Genomic DNA, 19303 nt, shown 5'->3' on the forward strand with positions numbered 1-19303 from the left:
CTGTGAGCTAATTAAACCTCTTTCCTTTATAAATTACCAAGTTTTGGATATGACTTTATTAGCAGCATGAGAACAGACTAATATAGCATCTGCATTTGAATGCATGTCAATGGTGGGGAGTAGTGTATGTCATCATAGACTGCCAGTAACTCCAAGCCAATTCAAAACAAATCCACTTTGATGAATTCCATTTTCTTTTCATTTAGTTATCAAATTAATACTATGCACCTATTCTGCGAAGGATTTTAAAGGTGCAAATAACAAGATAATGAGTTTCAAGATAGTTGTTTCTGGTTTCTAACTAGTTGACTGCAGATAAAATGCAAAAGCATTCTATCTCTGTCCTCCCAGTTCTTCTCAAAATGCTCAGTAAATGATTGTTGAGTGAAAGAAGGAAAGAAGAAACAGCACGGTGTCTGTAGAAACACTGTTCAATATAGCAAGTGGCTCAGAGTTGAAAATAGACCCAAGCACACAATATGGTAAAGCAAAAGTGTCTGTAGAAAAAAATTGGGGATGAAATATGTCTAATTGTTAGCACATCACTTCTGGGAGGATGACAGTAATGACTTTACATATTTTATTTTCTTTACTTGCCAATTTTAATATCATGGAAATATGTTATAGTATGAAAATATAAAACACTATTTTTAAAAGAAAATAAAATATATTGACTTAAAAATTGCAGATTAAAAAATTAGTGTGGCACAAATTCATTGAAAACATATTGTAGGGATTTAGACTGAGTCTGTGCACTCTGGGACAATTCTCTCAGCAACTAAGAGGCTGCTGACACATCATAGTGTCTAGATCTACCCCAAAAGTGGACAAATAGGTGAGATTCCCATTATCAGAGTCTGGAAATCTCAGATTCTCAGAGGCTGACTTCCTTGAGGCCCTGTTCATTTGAGCTCCTAATTTGAGCTGGCCATTGGTTAGGCTGCTTTCTTTTATCTCAGCTCCTTAAGCAATGAATCTAGTTTCCAGGATAGCACCAAGTCCAAGGACCATGTGGATCATGGAACAACTCCAGCTGATTCGTGGCATCAATCAGTATTGGCAGGAATTTCCTGCCCCTGTTCTGATGGAACGATGAGTGGCGTTCTGTTCTGAATCAAAGATGCTCCCTGCCATACTTGCTATGGTTTTTGCAGCTGGAGGCTCACCTCCGTTCTGGGACTCACACCCAAGAACGTTCTTTGCAGGGAATTGTAAATAATTACAGGAACTTCGGCAAGTATACAATAGGAGCCTGTATGTTTTTGAAAGTCTTGAGGCTTTACCAATTATAATCTGAAGATTTACCTCACCCACCAGAGGCAAAATGGTATCACTTGTGGAGTAATAGAGGCTTAATATCCTGGCACTTTCTACTGGGGATAAATCAAATTTCAACATCAATCAGTCAGGCCCCAGTTCACCCCTTTGTGATATAATTTTTAATAAATACATGTCTTCTGTTAGTTAGTATCAAGACCTAAAATTCTTTCAGAGCCTGATCATATTTTTAAATAAAAGGACTTTCAGAAGGATATATTCTCTTTTCATGGAGACAGGCAGACCCTCGAAAACTAGTTCCACTTAATTTTGTGTATGCAGGCAACATCACCTGTCACATGTACTGCTGCACTGAAACCTTGGACTTCTGCTGAATTGCTGGCTCCAATAATGGCTGCCATGCAGCTTCTGCCTTCATTTAAGTGACCAGTGGTTTCAAATCATTTTGATTTTTGAGTAAACTTTTAAATTGTATAACTGATTTGGTTTGCCTTATTGGAGTTTATTCTGGTGGTACTTAATGAAGCTGTAATTTCTTTTTCTTTCTTTTTTTTTATTTATCTAATGGGGTTAATGGTATCTGTAGAGAAGTAGCAGCTCTTATTTTTAGCTCATGTGGTGGATCTCCTGCTGGGAGGTCTGATCTTCTCAGTAGCCAGGTCAGATGGCAACCCTGCATGGAAGGTGGAGAGTGAACTAAAGCTGGAAGTGTGAAGGGGTGGCTTAGGTTAGAATGCAAGGAGCTCTTGCTCCTTTCTCTGCAGATCTCTGTTTGGGAACATGCACAGAAATTAGTTGAGGGTGTTAGTCACATCTCTCGCCCTATTTCTGCCAAGTTTCTCTATCTGTACCCACCCCACACACATATGACATACTTTTCTACTGCTGGTGAAGGTGGTGGGGAAGAGAGGTGGGGGTGGGGGCGGAGACAGCTATAGGCAACCACCAGAGTGAGAAATGCACAATTTTAACTATTCATTCCATTTCAAAAGTTGGACACATCCTTGCTTAATATAGAAACTGATCTCCCCCACCTGGCAATAGGGATCAGTAAGAAAAATTTTGAGTGAATTCAGAAGTGTCCATATACACACTGGAACCCATAATTTGTGATGTGGATAGTCCATAGTCATTTTCAACCACATGCAAGGGCAAGGCTTATAATGGAACATGTTAGACATGCTTGCCTGTGTTCTGTATGAGAACACTTTTGCTTAAAAAAAACAGTGGGGAAAGTAATGTGTCATTTTAAGTTCCATAGTACATGTGCAGGATGTGCAGGTTTGTTACACAGGTAAACGTGTGCCATGGTGGTTTGCTGCACCTATCAACCCATCACCAAGGTATTAAGCCCAGCATGCATTAGCTATTTTTCCTGATGCTCTCCCCCTCCCCTCCCCATGATTGGCCCCAGTGTGTGTTATTCCCCTCCCTGTACCCATGTGTTCTCATTGTTCAGCTCCCACTTATAAGTAAGAACATGTGGTATTTGGTTTTCTGTTCCTGCATTAGTTTGCTGAGGACAATGGCTTCCAGCTCCTTCCATGTCCCTGCAAAGGACATGATCTCATTCCTTTATATGTCTGTATAGTATTCCATGGTGTCTATGTACCACATTTTCTTTGTACAGTCTATCATTGATGGGCATTTGGGTTGATTCCATGTGTTTACTATTGTGAATTGTGCCACAATGAACATACACATGCACGTATCTTTGTAACAGAATGATTTATATTCCTTTGGGTATATACTCAGTAATGTCATAGAGCACTTGATTTTTTCTGAAAGATATAAGAAACAAATAATCACCTATGCTTTCAATCAATTTTCTTCCAAAAAATAAATCAGAGTCCCAAGAAAACTAGTGCTTTCTCAAACTTACCTTCTCTTTTCTGTTAGCCTTTGCATTACAATTTGAAAAAAAAAAAAAATCCCCCTATCCAGGATGCTGACACCAACAAATAGCTATGGAATGGTGATGCCAGGTCAAAGGTCAGTGCAGACTGGGTGTCAACGTGAAGACCTGACCTTTGGACTTTGGAAATGATCTGGCTTCCCTCGCATCCCCACTTTCCCCCTTACAGAGTTTCCTACCAGTTCTTGTGTTGCTGATCTCCCAAGATTTTTATGAGAATTACATGAAGTGATATTTACCAAAACACTTGTAAAATGGTAGTGCATAAAATACACATGTGAGGTTTTCACCCTGTTATGCATCAAAGGACAGGGAACATACTGAGGAGAATGTGGGGATGGAAAAAAAGATGTTAGGATTCTCATTGTTTACTTTTAAGGTAATAGCTTCTGTACTTCTCATTTGGATATGGTGGACTTTAAGGGCAAAAATAAATAAACTAATTTGGGCTTTCCACAAAAAAGAATAAGAAAGGCATGGGAAAAAAAAAACTCTTTAAAGGGAGGATTAATGGAGAAAAGGAGAAGAATGCTAAGAAATTAGTAAGGCAGTCCAGGGGTTATATATGGAGGGGGCCAGAGAATGTTTATTAAATTGGTATCTGGATGATTGCAAGGATAACTATTTTAATCTCAATCTAGGGAAAGAACTGAGGCCTAGGCAGGCCTTAATTTCCCCAGGATCCAAGGAAGATGAGAAAATTAGTTCTGTTTTTAATTCTCAGGCTGAGTATGTCCACAAAGGAAGGCAGTGAAAGTGAACCATGTTCTTATGAAGTCAGCAGAAGAAGATGATGGAAAAGGGACTGGGTTCTGCTTTGAGCTACTTGGCATCAATTTAACAATGTGTCCAACAGGCTCATGAGGGCCTATAGAGCTAGAGATGCAAACACATCCCTACTCCTGAGTCTGAAATAATCTTATAATACAACAGCAGCCTGGCTCTGTATCTGATTTATCAGCAAGCTAAGTTCTTTCCCACCTCAAGGCCTTTGCTCTAGCTGTTCCATCTTCTGGGAGCATGCCTCCCTAGATCTGTGAATGGTTGGCTCTTTTCAATCATTCAGATCCCTGTTTAATCCTCATCTCTGCAGAGTGGGCTTCCATGAACCCTCTGAGCTTCCAGTAACCCCTCCTCCCATCCAGTCACTCTTAAACAATTTTATACCTCTTCCTTATCTGTTCACTTGCTTACTGTTTCCTTCTTCCTAAAATGAAAGTTCCATAAAAGTAGGGGCCCTGCATAATTTTTTTCACCATCCAGAATTTAGAATGGTGACCAGAATACATGAATTTTTATACATATGATTCTGTCATGAATAAATGAGGATAAGGTCATTGCTGGAGATAGGAAAGTAGAAGGACCACAAATTCCAGAAATCTGGGCTTTAAAAAAGACCTCCCCATCCACCTACCTTTCCCATTTTCAGCACAGTGACAAGAGGAAGCTTTCTAGTTAGGAGAAAAAACTGCATACAGAGCTGCCTCCTTGGGAAATGATTTAGGTGAAGTTTCTCAGAGTCCACTTTAAAGGACTTTGATTCTTATAGTAAAGGTGGCACCTGGAAAGCAATGATGCCTTGCTGCCTGCATCCATCCCTGGTCACTTCAAAAAGGGCCCCACTGTTGCCTGCCTCCTGAATATGGACAATGAGAAGCATTTGATACAAAACAAAATATGCCTCTGCTTGTGAAGGCTTCTGGACAAAGTTGGAGGGATCTTGCCTCTTGATTTGGTTTGAAAGGTATTCATTAACCAAGTGCTAAAAGAGAAGAGATTCATAACAATCACTCTTCACAAGAAACTAGGTTCCCCAAGTATAGAAGCTTATTCTCTCCTATCTTAAATGGGCGAAATTAAATAGGGCACTGAGGCAATGAGGCTTTCCCAAGATCGCCCACTTCCAGCATCCATCCCTGAAATCTACAAGGAGCTACTTCCACCTCCTCGTGAAAGATGACATGCAATCACTTGACTATTAAGTTATTCCTCATTTGTCAACAGAAAAGCTGCTAAATTGCTACTCTGAGAAAATTTACATAGAAATTACCAATGATACTCAGCAAATGGAGAAAGGAATTTACAACAGAGAGGAGCATAAGCATTCAACGTCAGCTCCCCCTGGAGCTGCTGGCTTCTGCACACAGCAGTCACTGCAGGGTTACAGAGAAAGGAGGAGAAACTTAGATTGAGAAACAGAAAAATTAATTGGTCAGTGATCTCCTTTTCTCTCACCCTCTTACACCCATTTCGATGTCTTTTAAATCTGACTTGCTAACATGCTGGTCTTTTTCATCCCCCTCATACATCTTTCTGCTGTTCCCCCTCCCACCTGATAGAAGAGACTCTGCTCTTAATTAGAATTTCACACCCATCACCAAAGGTTAATTGCTCAGTTGTTGCTGCTCTCCTCAGTCTCAGCAGTTGCTGGTGTTCACCAGTGTTCAACTTATGGCCACGTTCAGTTAAGAGTAGGGGGAGGAACCTCCCCCAGAGTTCTTAAGGGCCAAGGCTGCCTCTCTTCCTTCTGCAAATGTCCTTCTTCTCCTTTCCTTCCGAGAGCTCCCTCTTAGATTCAGACAGGGCTTTCCTGAAGCTTTGCCCAAGGAGATGGATTCTGCTTTGCTGTCCTAAATTACTCTCTCCTTCCAAGATTAGACTGCGGCTTTGGTTTACCTGGGCAGTGGTTTTGCTGTCCATGCAGGATTTGTGATGCACGCTCTTTTCTCCAGGCTCTTTAAGACCTGCGTTCTAAAGCCTATCAGACCTCATGGTTGTCACTCTGTCTTTCAAGTCCACTCCTGACAACCCTACACTCCAGGAGAGTGAAGTTCCTTCCTTCCATGCTATCTTATCAGATATTATAACTCTATCTAAAATGAAAATAAAGCTGAACATGCCATTCCCATATCCTTGAATTTGTCATGTTACTATCCTATCTAGAACAACCTCTTCTCCTCCCGTACATACACTCAAGTCCAGAGGATTCCTTAAGAGCCTTTTTGTTGTGTTGTCTTACCAACTTGATGCTAGAGCCACAAGGCAGGTCCATGCCTTGTAATTTCATAATTTTCTGTAGTGGTTAAGAGCACAGGCTCTGGAGTTAATCTTGAATCTATTGCTTATTCACTGTGAGACAACATGAGAGCTACTTGATTTCTCTGAATCCTACTTCCTTCATCAGCAAAAATGGGGACAGTCAGGACTTACATAACAAGGCTATGAGGATTAAATGCAATAATGCTTGTAAAATAATTACCACAATAAAAGCTCAATAAATTAGGCAGCTTATTATGGAAAGAACACACAGATTTTAGAGCCATGAAGAGCTGGTTTGGAATTGTGCCTCTGTTGTTTATTAGCTGTGTGAACTTGAATCAGTTAAGTAACACCCCTGTGCCTCAATTTCTTTACCTACAATATTTGGAAAAGGTTTCACTAGTTTATAGAGGTAACTAGCACCATGAAGGTATTAATAAATCTTGGATGTCTTTCCTCTATCCTCTTCCAAATTATTTCAAGGAAAAGTTTGGGACTACACAACAGAATAATACTCATGCTTACTTATTATACAATGCAATGGGTATATAAGTGTGATCCCATCGAATATCAAATGAGTCCCTTTTAATTTTCTCTTATTGCAAGGAGTACCGAGGAATTAATTAGGAGTTGCACATTGAAAAATAAGTATCATGGAACAATTGCAAAGGTAAAGATTCCAGATAATCCTTTTGAGGAAGACCTGTCTGGCTGTTCCTAGGAGCATTTGAGGCTGGTATAAAAACAATATCTTATATAAATGTATCTGTGTAGGCTCTACAACGGCTCATTAAACACTCTCCACAGTACTTCATAGGATCCCAACATTTATAACAGTCTATCACTCTGGGGGTAAAAAAACAGCACCTTCACTATCTATTCTGAGTATCAAAAATAGACTAGAGATTGTAGAACTAAGTGAGATACGACTTTCAGTCTCTGGTACTAAAGTTACGTCTGAAGTCTTCCAATAAAAATGTTTCAAGACAAAAAGGAGTAAAAAAAGGTTATTTTTAAGTGGCTCAGGGAAATTTTGCAAAGAGATCAAAAGATGTAAAATTTCAGTTATATACTTTACCTAAATAATCACATATGAACTGAGACTTCATACAGATTGAGGCACATGGTTGCCTTATGTATCTCAATGACTGTACTAACTGTGCACATAATACTCAGGAAAACTCTAAAATCCTGCCCCTTGATGAGCAGACAGGGCTTTCCATTTAAATGATTCATCTAAAGAGTCTCCCACACAGGAAATTGCATGAGACTTAATTCATTTACCTAAAAAGGATAAAGGATTGACTCAAGCCAAGGAGAATTCAAACATCAATTCTCCAAGTTTTATGACAAAAATTTCTAATAACCTAATTTTTAGATCATAAGTCCATTAACTCTTGCTAAGATTTTCAAAAAAAGAGGAAGAAACAGAATGAGAGAAAGAAAGAGGAGAGAATGATGGAAAGAAGGAAGAAATAGAGGGAAGAAAAAAGAGAAAAGGAAGAAAGAAGGATGGAGAGATATAAAGAGGGAAGAAGAAAGAGAATAAACAACCAAGAAGATACCATATTTCTAGTTCAGGATAAATGTGAAGTCATTTGAACTAAAGTGGTCAAGAAAATGTTATGCTTCCAAGACTGGCTTGAGAGGCGACCATCTCACAAGAAGCATTACTGACTTTGTACATTGACAACATCTTCACTGGCCAAAACTTAATGAAAAACGTTTATACCACAAATTGCCTCATAGAGCAAGGCTACCCAGACAGGAGGCATGATGGTTCAGAGCATGATGGGTGATAAAGAATATATTGGCAAGCATCATTATTTTGGGTAAGATTTCTGCTTCTAAGATGATTTAGGGAGACATTCTAGAAGTACTATAAAGAAGTACATTTGTTCCTTGTCCATTCCGATCTCAGGAGACATGAATCCAAGTTTTTTGCAAGGTAGGAATTCATCTTCTAGCAAAGCAGAGTTGCATTAAAAACCTTTAGCAAGGCAGTCAACCTCAAGTCTTTTGGGAGCTAGGAACTTAAATGTGTGAATTAGGCCAGCCATTGTACAATGGGCATGGTGGGGCCTGTGTTGAAGTGGAAAAGACTTGCTAACATAATTTCTATGTTGGCCAAATATGTATTATCAGGGCTAGATTTTGTCTAAGGGGATGCTAGTTTGCAATTTCTGCAAGATAAAAGGAATCCAACTTTTGTCAATGGGAAGGATGGGTGTCTCACAACGTAAGTGCCTTCCTGGCTATTTCTAACAATGACGTGTTTTCTACTACTAGAAACATCAGGTAGACATTATTCTACCTTTTTGCCTTCACTCCACCTTTATGAGTTTTAATTTGTTTTCTTTCAACACAGAAAGCACGGGACAACTGTAATATTTAAGGGGCTTATAGAAAAAAAAATCTGCTTACTCCCTGTCTGGAGGGTACTTCAGTAGAAACACACAACTGCACACAGAAATATTTGCAAGTTTTCATGCACCTATATCTAGCTAACATAAATAATCACACAGGGAGAAAAAATATTACTTTTTGAAAGCTAACCAAAACCTTTGTATCAAATGTCTCCAAAATGGAAGGTAATTTCCCTCTAAAGAGTGAGCAAAGCCATCATGACTCCTCCGAGCTTCCAGATCTTACAGCAATCAGCCAGATCATATTTATTCTACAGTATAGACAAAAGTCTACCTTCTGTCATGGGGAAGAAAATGAATTGTTTTCCCACAATGGTGTTTTCTTTTCAATCAATTTCCCTTCAAGCTTGATTTAAGAAGGTACCATGTCAGAACCTTAGCCTGGTGGATGAAATCTGGGACAGTTCCCCCCCAAAGGTGAAAATTATGAGAGAGGCAAGCCTGCAGAGTTCAATCTAGATGCTGCAATGCCTCCTCTTCCTTTTCACTGACATTCTTTTTCTCTCTTGTCAGCTAGAAGTGTTTGCAGCACTGCATAAAGCTTACAGGAGCCAACATAAAAAGACTAAAACAAAGAATTGAAACAGATAGGAAAATCCTCCAAGCATTTATTCCTATATGTAGATTTAAATTCAATCTAATTCATCAAATATGTGTTCTACTCTGTTGGGAATCAGGGTGCTGGGTTTGCAAAGGATGAATGAGAAAGGCTTGACTGTTTTTGCCCTCAAAGAGCTTACAGTTAAGTAAGATAAAAACAAAACCTTATGAAAATACAGTGCAGAGGGCTGCTGTAACTGTTTTCATATGAAGATACAAGATATATTATTGTAAAAAAGATGGCAAATAAACAGATGATATTTTCATAATTAAATCTAATCTTTATTGAGAAGAGGAGCTTAATATATTTCCCTTAGTTATGGCTACAGTTATCAACCCATCTATCCGAGTTAATCTTCTGTCTCCTCCCTTGCACTTATTCTGTATATTTCATCCAGTGCCAAGTTCCACTGAGCAAATCCACAATATTTTTCTGGAATTTGCTATCTTTTCCCCACCTCCATGGCCACTTCTTCAATCTCATTCCTCATCATTTCTCTCCTGAAATTGTGAAGAGTTTGGTTGCAGTCTCAACCCTGGCCATTTGTCCATCCCATGGCTGTCAGGGTTATCTAAGTCACACATCTGGTCATGGCATAGTTCTCTCTGAAACTATCTATTGCAGCTCAAATACTACCAAATTATCTCCAACTTCTTAACCTGGCATGCATGCTACTTCACAGTTTGCCAACAGCCACTCTTGCCACTCACCCAATTCAACCATATTGGATCATTGTTTTTTTAATATTCATATCTTTGCTCAAATGTCCCCCTCAGTCTGAGAGGGGTCGCTCTATTTCCAGCTTCTGTCTGCCCTTTACTTTTTTTTTTTTTTTTTGAGATGGAGTCTCACTATGTCACCCAGGCTGGGGTGCAGTGGTGCCATCTCGGCTCACTGCAACCTCTGCCTCCTGGGTTCAAGCAATTCTCCTGCCTCAGCCTCCCAAGTAGCTGGGATTACAGGTGCCCGCCACCACACCTGGTTACTTTTTGTATTTTTAGTAGAGATGAGGTTTCACCATGTTGGACAGGCTGGTCTTGTATCTTGACTTTGTGATCCGTCCACCTCAGCTTCCCAAAGTGTTGGAATTAGAAGCGTGAGCCACCGTGCATGGCCTGTCTGCTCTTGTCAATGGACAAATCTCTATTCATCATTTTATGCTCAATTCAAATGGCACCCTCACTTGGGGGCTTTCCCTGAACCCCCAAAAAGAATCTCATTGCTTTTTCATTGTGCTCACACAGTACTTTATATGTACTTCATCATATGGTCTTATGGATATTTTGATGGCTGAGATTCTCAATAGAAGCTGATGGTGGCTGAAAATTAAGTCAAGAGTGATTGATTTGTTTATGACATTTTCATAAAATTGCACTTAATGGAATATACTGAATATATACAGAAGTTTGAGGCCATAGAGGCTATTTAGAACCACAGCTCAGCTGTCACTTCAGGTAAAAAGTGTTTATAATTTTTAAATAAATACATGGCCTTTGCATTACGACAAGGCACAGGTTTAAAGCCAGGGAGAAGAGACAAGACAGAAGTGGTATCTCCTTTATTTTCTCAGGATGGTTTCAGAAAACAAGAATAACTAATTACTTCTAAATTTTGATACTGAGGAGCAATCATTGGCCTAAAAGATTGGAGTTCTTAGTTCAAGTGCCTGTAATATTGTTCACTAATCCTGAGCCAAAGAGAAGTCAGGTAACCTCTTCACCTCCATTAGTCTCAGTTTTCTTTTAATAAAATGCAGATTCAATTATTTGCCCTCAATATATCAAGGAAACGTGGTAAGGATCAAAGTGTGGTAACTCTAGCAGCTTACATTTCTCAACTGCTTACAAGGAGCCAGACACAGGGCTAAGCACATTCCATAAATAATCTAATTTATTAGTGACCTTAAGGATGATAGGCAACATGTGATATGGACAAGGGGACAATCCTTGATAGAAAAGAAAGATAGGAAAGCTAAGGTGCTTGTGATAAGTAGGTACAATCTACTTCCAAATAAATGGAGACAGCTTGACCCTTCTTGACTATTCCACTGGTCATAGAAGTCCACCACTGGTATGAGCTGTGTTGTCATATCATTTATTACTGAGCCCAACACACGGAGGAATAAATGGCCAATTAAAGGTACCAACTAAAGTTGAAAAAGACACCTGTTCCATTTGGTAAGTAAGACTGCTACATCTTATATCAGTTTGCTAATTTTTCTTTTACCACTCAATGTTTCTCTTAATTGAATGCGTTTATTTTTAAAATATGTGCCTAAATATATACAGACATACTATACAAAATATGTATACATTTGTATGTGTGTATGTGTGTTTCTATGTGTTTGTATGTTTATTCAGGACATACAAGAATGCACCTGTTGAAAGGCTAAGCATTAAGGGCAAGTTAAGGCATTCTAAAAGTGGTAGTAATAAGAACAAGGTTTTGTTTATTGAAACTGGCTGTCCAAGGTAGAGGAAAAGGAAAATGGCCCTAAAAGAGGAAAAGGGCCAAAAATAAACGCTTCTTGTATTCCTATATGTTTTCCACACATGTGCCTCCTTCTTATACAGTAGTTTTTATTTAGGTGACTTCTGCTTATATTGATTTTTTCATAACAAACCAGTATTAAAGATCATTTAACTTCACACACACACACACACACACACACACACACACACACACACACACACACACACAGAGGTGGGGTGATAATAACAATTGCAACATGGCACTCTTATGGTTAAAGACAATTATTATCCACTTATACTCAGGAGGTATAATGGGGGTGATCCAACATTAAGAAAAGCCCTAGTGATTCTAACCTCATTGGAAAGTATTTTGCTGGGTACAGAGGTAAACAGCTTACATCTCTCCTTGCTCACAAACGGCAAGAAAAAGGCTATGTTTTCAAAATCTCTCAAATCCCATATAACAGTCTCTCAAACATAGGTATGTAAGGATAGTGTGTTAAAATTTGAACTAGCGGCCGGGCGCGGTGGCTCACGCTTGTAATCCCAGCACTTTGGGAGGCCGAGGCGGGCGGATCACGAGGTCAGGAGATCGAGACCACGTTGAAACCCCGTCTCTACTAAAAATACAAAAAAAAAAAAAAAAAATTAGCTGGGTGTGGTGGCGGGCGCCTGTAGTCCCAGCTACTCGGAGAGGCTGAGGCAGGAGAATGGCGTGAACCAGGGAGGCGGAGCTTGCAGTGAGCTGAGATTGCGCCACTGCACTCCAGCCTGGGCGACAGAGCGAGACTCCGTCTCAAAAAAAAAAAAAATTTGAACTAGCTCAAATCAAAGTTCTCCAGTTCATGTAAGCACCATATGACCAAACCAAGAATCTATCAGTAATTTTTCCAATTTTGTTAGAGAATGTGCAAGAATTATTTTCCCAAAGTGTTTTCATGGCCTGTTTGCTATCTCCAATCCAAGCAGTGTGAAGAGATAGAAATTAATAGATAATGAAACAAATGGGTTTGGTTTGAACGACAATTTTACTGTCTTAAAAAATGACAACAAATATAGCATTCAAAATGAACAAAATAATTTGTTCATATCGTTTCCTGTGTTTCTGTTGCCAATTTTATATACACGTATATACGTGTATATGTCATATATATACATGCATATATATATGCATATATATATATCATATACACGTATATACGTGTATATATCATATACACGTATATATGCCATGTATATGATATATATATATATATATACGCATATGCCATTTGTATAAGCCATATTTCCAAGAAAGCCTTTTAGCGTGTGATCCTGGAAGCATTTAATTTTAAAGGTGGACTTAAATTCAGATTATGACTTGAAATCATAGTAACACTGATTTTTTTGTTTTGATTTTGAAGGCGAGTCAGATTTATGTCTAAAATGTCTCAGGACATTTGGTATGCATTACTGGAAATTCTCAGGAATTTAATCACCAATTAAGAACTTTCAAAAATAATGTGAAAGTTGCAACATTATCAGAGAATAAAGACACATATGGTCAATGTAGGGATTTAGTGACACACTTGTAGCAAGTCAGAGATGTTTTCTAGATATTCATTTGATATCTGTGAAGTTACAGGACAGGTGTAATATTGTAGCCTTATACCTTTGTTATTAAGTATGATAGGATAATATTTTATTTATTAATTTGATATTTATAAGTGAAACCCATTAATCTCATATGGATGGTGTTATTTACTAGGACTGACTTCCTTTTCTTATAACCTAATACATCAAGTAACAACATGCATGCATATATGCAGGCCTAGATACACAGGTCTCTGTTGACTTGCTAACCAAGAGAAATCCTGAAGTCTTCTGTGACAAGATAGTACTGCATTATAAAAGGGCCAAATGACACTTTGTCTTTAATTTTTAAAAGGCATTAGATGATCCCATTCATGGAGACCAGTCGTCACACATCCACCATTCAAAGTAGATCCAGGAGCAAATATTACTGGATACTTAAAATGCTCCAATGTTCTTATTTCAAATCTGTCATTACTCATTCAAAGGCACAATTCAGGTAGCACTGACAAAGCCATTGGCCTTGAAGGTGAAAAAGTATGAAATTGCAGGGATGAAAAGAACTTTGAAAAGACAGGTGCATCACCTGCAAATTTTTCATTAAATTACCCCTCACATAGAGGTTGCCCTCTCTTGTGGAAATCCATCCCCATCTCCTCCATAATAGCTTTGTCTAATTTCTTCTGCTTTGGGAGCAACTCAATGGCTTTGCTCATTCACACTGACTTCTGTATCCTGTTTTCTGAAGAAAAAAATAGGCAATGTTTTAAGCTTGAATTCTTGAATTGCTGCTTTGCAACAAAAATTTTGGCTCATTTTTTAGATCGTCTTCATATTTCAGAACTATTTTTATCCTGACGTTTCAGGCAAGTTCTCATTTCAGTCATTACCTTCTGCCTAAGTTCCCTAGTGATTTTAACAAGATATGCAGTCATTCACTTTCTGTCCAATAATTTTGTCTGATAATTTATGACTTTGGTCAGGCCTTGGTACTATAAATCCTAATTAGGCAATGGCCATAATGATTAGCCTACAAAGTTTTACACTTCTGCTATCCCCTATCTTCAAGAGTCATTGCACTTCACAGTGACTTATTTTCAATGATTCTAGTAACTTTCAGAACATACATGTCTGATACTTGTAAAAATATGCAACAACACCTCTAATCCTAGCACTTTGGAAAGCCAAGGTGGAGGGATCACTTGAGCCCAAGAGTTAGAAAGCAGTCTGGGCAATACAGTAAGAACTTGTCTATACTAAACATAAAAGGCATTATCCAGGCACAGTGGCACACGCCTGTGGTCCCAGCTACTCAGGAAGATGAGGCGTAAGGATCATGAGCCTGGAAGGTCAAGGCTGCAGTGAGCTATTATCATGCTACTATACTTCAGCCTGGGTGACAGGGCAAAACCCTGTCTCTAATAAAAATAAAATAAAATAAGATGAAAATACAATATATCCAAGTTTGATTCCTGTTCCCATGTCCTATTCAAAGAACATTGTAATGCCAGTTAAAAAATCATTTATTGTAGTTTTTTCCAATTCTGTGAAGAAAGTCATTGGTAGCTTGATGGGGATGGCATTGAATCTATAAATTACCTTGGGCAGTATGGCCATTTTCATGATATTGATTCTTCCTACCCATGAGCATGGAATGTTCTTCCATTTGTTTGTATCCTCTTTTATTTCATTGAGCAGTGGTTTGTAGTTCTCCTTGAAGAGGTCCTTTACATCCCTATATGGAACCAAAAAAGAGCCCACATCGCCAAGTCAATCCTAAGCCAAAAGAACAAAGCTGGAGGCATCACGCTACCTGACTTCAAACTATACTACAAGGCTACAGTAACCAAAACAGCATGGTACTGGTACCGCAACAGAGACATAGATCAATGGAACAGAACAGAGCCCTCAGAAATGATGCCGCATATCTACAACTATCTGATCTTTGACAAACCTGACAAAAACAAGAAATGGGGAAAGGATTCCCTATTTAATAAATGGTGCTGGGAAAACTGGCTAGCCATATGTAGAAAGCTGAAACTGGATCCCTTCCTTACACCTTATACAAAAATTAATTCAGGATGGATTAAAGACTTAAATGTTAGATCTAAAACCATTAATATCCTACAAGAAAACCTAGGCAATACCATTCAGGACATAGGCGTGGGCAAGGACTTCATGTCTAAAACACCAAAAGCAATGGCAACAAAAGCCAAAATTGACAAATGGGATCTAATTAAACTAAAGAGCTTCTGCACAGCAAAAGAAACTACCATCAGAGTGAACAGGCAACCTACAGAATGGGAGAAAAGTTTTGCAACCTACTCATCTGACAAAGGGCTAATATCCAGAATCTACAATGAACTCAAACATATTTACAAGAAAAAAACAAACAACCCCATCAAAAAGTGGGCAAAGGACATGAACAGACACTTCTCAAAAGAAGACATTTATGCAGCCAAAAAACACATGAAGAAATGCTCATCATCACTGGCCATCAGAGAAATGCAACTCAAAACCACAGTGAGATACCATCTCATACCAGTTAGAATGGCCATCATTAAAAAATCAGGAAACAACAGGTGCTGGAGAGGATGTGGAGAAATAGGAACACTTTTACACTGTTGGTGGGACTGTAAACTAGTTCAACAATTGTGGAAGTCAGTGTGGCGATTCCTCAGGGATCTAGAACTAGAAATACCATTTGACCCAGCCATCCCATTACTGGGTATATACCCAAAGGAGTATAAATCATGCTGCTATAAAGACACATGCACACGTATGTTTATTGTGGCACTATTCACAATAGCAAAGAGTTGGAACCAACCCAAATGTCCAACAACGATAGACTGGATTAAGAAAATGTGGCACATATACACCATGGAATACTATGCAGCCATAAAAAAGGATGAGTTCATATCCTTTGTAGGGACATGGATGAAACTGGAAACCATCATTCTCAGTAAACTATCGCAAGGACAAAAAACCAAACACCGCATGTTCTCACTCATAGGTGGGAATTGAACAATGAGAACTCATGGACACAGGAAGGGGAACATCACACTCCGGGGACGGTTGTGGGGTGGGGGGAGGGGGGAGGGACAGCATTAGGAGATATACCTAATGCTAAATGACGAGTAAATGGGTGCAGGAAATCAACGTGGCACATGGATACATATGTAACAAACCTGCACATTGTGCACATGTACCCTAAAACCTAAAGTATAATAAAAAAAAATTATTTATTGTTTTTTTCAAAGTATTTGCTTAGCAAAGCATTTTCTTTCTGAGAAATGCTATCTAATTGCGTTCTGCAAAAGGATTCAGGAGGTATTTTCCTAGCATAACACATGCCATAGGTACAGATGGGCCTTCTCCAATGACAATGAAATGCCAAAGCCAGCTTCCTAATGGAAAAGCTTTTATGGTCCCTGTCTGACCTAATCTTTGGAGGGACTTTAATTATCCCTTGTCCTGTCCTATACCCTAATATCAGAGAAAAAAACATATGCCAGGAAGTAGAAAAATGCAAAAGAAAAAATATGATTTTAAATATGAATTAAATAACTCTGCCATTTTTTAAGCTATGATATCCTGGTAAAAGGTCTAAGCCTTACTATCTTTATCTAGGAAATGGGTAACGAATAAATATTCAAAAAGGCATTTGTAGAAGAACAAGAGAAAATAAAGTCACTACTATAAAACTGTAATGTACCATAGGAATCTGAATTATTTTATTAGACCCAATTTATATAACCCTAAACTTATTTTGTTACTCACTCTTTACAAGTGGCTGGATTTTAATATTGTTTGAAGTGCTCTGCATGATTGCCCACAATTCTAGACATTGTGTTATGTCTCAGGTTTTTAGGCGGGGTGTATGTGTATGTGTGCGTGTTGGGGCGGTGTGCGTGTTGGGGCAGTGTGCATCACTTTTCATAATTGATTCACACCAAAATGCTAGCTTTCAAGAGGCAGTGAAATGTAGGCAGTAGCTGTTTCAACAGTACACAGTTACTCTGATGACAAGCAAATTTTCTGCAGGAACAGAACCCTCTCCTGTCACCTTCCTCCAGCTGAAGGCCAAAATACTTTAGAAATAACAGATGGCACGAAGCTGGGACCTAATTGAAGATCTACCTATTGAGACAGCAGCAAATGCCTGCAAACTCCAGTGTAAGGCTCTCCTCTCCAAGCAGGCAGCATGCAGAATCCAGGACATATAGAAACAAAAGAATCTTATTTCTTACTTGGTTGGGGGAGTATTTTCTACCCATTCTTGGAATTTCATGGTCCTCAAATGGCCCCTAAGGGTAAAAGGTGATTAAGGTGAAATGATGAGAACACAGCCCTGCCAAAGCTTTCCAGAATGAGAATTCTGTGGTTGTTCCATGGATGCCTCCTGTAGTTTTCTGAGCTCTTTTCCATATTCCAATTCCTGGCATTTCAGAAAAGTATGGATGACTAAGCTTTGGAAGCAAGGCTCTAGAGTTTTCCATTGTTGTGGTTTGTGTTTTACAGTGTTCGTTTTTGCCTTTATATCCTTAAGAATTCCTTTTCTGTTCTTGCTAAGTAAAGTACTGGCAGTCCCTGGGGAACATACGATTGACTCTAAAGTTTGTATTTATGAAGCTCATTTTCTCCTTTCACCAGGCACACCAGCATGCTGCACAGACCTTGGCCCCATTGTGAGAGGAGCAGGCCGGGACTCAGCAATTGTCAGCTGTGAATGTAATGAATTTATTTGTGATTCACTGGGTCCTGTTCTCCAAATCCTATTATCTTTTAATCCATTCAGCTTCTCCTAATGGATTTCCTCTTCTAACTTGGAAATTACTTTAGGAAGCAGAGAAGTAGAGGAGAAGAACAAACCGCATCACTTATTCATTTTGAGTGTATATAAAAGTTGGTCATTAGCGGAAAAGGAAACAGGAGAAACTATAGATTATTTCTAGTTTAGTAGCAACAAAGTCTGCAGAGGACACTTTGGGCATAGGCTGACAGACCTTGATCTATGTCCTAGTCCTGTTTGGTTGAAAAATTTCTGGGAAAGGCAAGTGTGCTCTGTTTCAAAGAACATGAACGAATGTGTCTGGGGACTGTGGGATAAATTACACCTTTAGGGAGTATCATAGAGGCCACTGACACAACCATAGGCACCATCCTTCAGTGATTTTATATGGGATATTACTAATTCCTAGGATTTATGCCTCTGGAAACCCAGCCCATTGGCTTAGAAACAAAGACTTTTCTCTTGCTTTGTGACTATAAATTTAACTCTGGACAGCAGTTGGTGAGTTTACCCTTGGAGGAAATGGAAGACAAAGTCAATCAGATACTACCTGATTAAGTAAAAGAAGAAAAGTGTTGGATCATTACAAGGAAGCAGGATACTACACTAGAAATAGCACTGGTTTTAAACATACCTGTAGTTTCATGTCAAGGCTCAGTCAACAATGAGCTGTGTGGTCTTGGAAAACTGACATGCCTTCTCTGAACCTCTCTCTTTCCTCATAAAGTACCCACCTCATAGGAAAGAAAGGAAATAATTTATGTAGAGTGCCTGCCCAATAATTAGCTATCATTTGAATTATCTCTGCAAATGATAACTAATTATTATTCAGATCTTTGCTCCTTGAATTTAACAGCCACTTATTTGGTTTAATAATTCAAATTAGAGTCAACAACTGTCCTCTTGATGTTAAAAAGCTATCTTGTAAGGGGGAGAGAGATACTGTGGATTGTCAAGAAACCCCTCTTAGTGGTCTATGTTACTCTTATACGTGAACCTGGGCATTCACATCAAAGTCAGCTTGAAAGTTACCTTGGGGTATTGCTTAGCAAGCCCATAGAGAACAGGGAGAGTAAGACCACTGTTCATTTCTATTGTGCCATCTTTCTTCATGTATATGTGTTTATTTTTCGAAACTCTTTAGAAGAGGTAACTAGGATTTATTCAAGTAATTATTGTGAAATATATATATTTATAAATATTTATATA

At 38.7% G+C, this 19303-nt stretch overlaps 1 protein-coding gene across 30 annotated transcripts in view; it reads right to left on the minus strand.

The window, feature by feature from the left end:
* NRXN3 (neurexin 3) overlaps nt 1–19303 on the minus strand; it is a 1697203-nt gene that overhangs the window by 703337 nt on the left and 974563 nt on the right. The window lies entirely within an intron of this gene.

This window comes from Nomascus leucogenys, chromosome 22a (assembly GCF_006542625.1).
Source record: "Nomascus leucogenys isolate Asia chromosome 22a, Asia_NLE_v1, whole genome shotgun sequence".
Taxonomy (NCBI): Eukaryota; Metazoa; Chordata; class Mammalia; order Primates; family Hylobatidae; genus Nomascus; species Nomascus leucogenys.